The 2,184-nt window shown below is 40.8% G+C and overlaps 1 protein-coding gene across 1 annotated transcript in view; it reads left to right on the top strand.

The window, feature by feature from the left end:
* Positions 1 to 2,184, top strand: part of TENM1 (teneurin transmembrane protein 1) — a 355,471-nt gene that overhangs the window by 342,376 nt on the left and 10,911 nt on the right. The gene's annotated exons all lie outside the window — the stretch shown is intronic.

The raw sequence follows: 2,184 nt of genomic DNA, 5'->3' as shown, positions 1-2,184 counted from the left end.
CTAATATCTTTTCTTCTGCTTGATCAATTCGGCTGTTAAAACTTGTGCATAGTTCCCGAAGTTCTCGTGTTGTATTTTTCAGCTCCATTAATTCACTTATATTCCTCTCTAAATTGTGTGTTATTTTTAACATTTCGTCAAATCTTTTTTCAAAGTTCTTAGTTTCTTTGCATTGGGTTAGAACGAGTTCTTTTAATTCCCAGAAGTTTCTTATCATCCACTTTTTAAAGTCTGCTTCGGCTAATGAAACACAGTCTTTCTCCATCAGGCCTTGTTCTGTTGCTGATGAGGAACTGTGATCCCCTGTATAGGGAGAGGCGTTCTGAGTTTGGGTATTCTCAGCTTTTTTAGCCTGTTTTCTTCCCTTCTTTATAGATTGATCCATCTGTGGTCTTTATAATTACCGTCTTTATAGTTGGGTTTCTGAATGGACGTCCAGCTTGTTGATTCCCAGCGCTAGAATCTGAGCATCCCACTGTGCTGGCCAAAACAGCGGCTTTAAGATTGATGGTGCCTTTCTGACACTGCACCAAGAACCGCCGCTCCAAGGCAGCGGCAAAACCGCCTCGCCGGCCACAAGAGTTGCGCTGGTGACCCGTGGGGCTCCTCCGCTGGGAATCTCCTGGTGCGTGAGCAACAAAAATTGATCTGAAAGTGTGGCGTCCTCTCGTTCTCTGCTCTTTCAGTGGGAGCTACAATCCCGAGCTGCTAGTGATCAGCCATCTTGGATCTCTCTGTCTCCTTCCTTTTGTTCAGGAGGTTTTTAGAAGTCACAGTGGTGGAACTGTAGGCTGTGGCAAGCTGCAGGTTGCCCACAAGTGATGAGTTGACAGGATTTCTGCACTCACCTCTGGCTCTCCAGGCATCATGTTGGTGGAAAAGAAAGAATGAACAAATGAGCAAATAACCACTGACTTTGACTTCATTGTACTGAGAGGCAATTCAAAATCAGTAATTCTCAGAAGGGTAGGGAGGATATGTAGTTTCAGAAAGCACATTCAATATTAGAATGTAATGTCATATTCAGAAGATATAAATGTACATTACATATTTTTATGTAACTCACATTCATATTTATATAATTTGTGCTTAGAAAATGAAAATATACCTATTATTTTCATAACACAAACTTCAATAAATAACCCTCAACTAAATCCCTTTGCTTGAAAAGGTAATTTTCAAGAGTGGAGGGATAAAGCTCTCCTAGGGAATCATATTAGAATCTCCAGGAGTGACTAATTTTTATTAAACGCTGAGATGTACATGTCAGTCAATTAGCGTCCTCCCTAAAGCAGTGCTCCTTTTATGTCTATATTTAGAATTAAAATAAGACAATCAATATTTATGAAACATCTATTACCTACTAAGCATTATACTTCAACAAACAACTGTTTCTGAAATACAGATTAGTTTGGGGGAGAGCGGTTGCATAACCAGAGAATTATTCAATTTTAATGACATGTTTCCCTAATATTAAAACATGAATTGAAATGTGAAGTTAAAACATCAATTGCAAAACAATAATAATACCATAATAATATTGTATGCACAATTTTTAGGAATACATCTACTACATGAAGTCAATACCTTATGGTAATGGTAACTATAAATTAATTCGTGAAATGCCCTGCTATCCATTTACCGTCCTCTGAAACAGATGCACATTGAAGCAACAATACCCTTTCTAAAATACCAACTTGGAAGCTTCTCCCAGCTTGCAAGTGCCTTCTTGCAACCGTCCCTTAACTTGCTTAAAAGCCTTCAAGGGTACCAGATGCAGTGGCACACACTGGTCGTCAGGAGGCTGAGACAGGAGGATAGCTTGAGCTCGGGAGTTCAAGGCTACAGTGAGCTATGACTACACCACTGCACTCCATCCAGCCTGGGCAACACAGTGAGACCCTGGCTCTAAAAAATGAAATAAAATGGAAACTTTTCAATGGCTCCCTGTGGCCAGCATGCTTAAATCCAGACTCCTTAGTGTAGCTTAGAAAGCCTAGCATGATCCGGACTCAGCCTACGTAGCTGACGTCATCTCCTGCCATTCCCACCACCCCCAACATACTCAAGCTCTAGCCACACAAAATTTCCCTCATTCTCTGAAAATAGCCATGTTCTTTTTCATATCCAGACCCTCACAAGGCTGTGCTCTCTGCCAAGAATACTCTTTCTCTATGCCTGCCC

The sequence above is a fragment of the Cebus imitator genome, unplaced genomic scaffold (genome assembly GCF_001604975.1).
Source record: "Cebus imitator isolate Cc_AM_T3 unplaced genomic scaffold, Cebus_imitator-1.0 Scaffold232, whole genome shotgun sequence".
In the NCBI taxonomy this organism is placed as follows: Eukaryota; Metazoa; Chordata; class Mammalia; order Primates; family Cebidae; genus Cebus; species Cebus imitator.
Note: the sequence above shows the minus strand (reverse complement) of the source record. Positions and strands in the feature narration are given on the sequence as shown.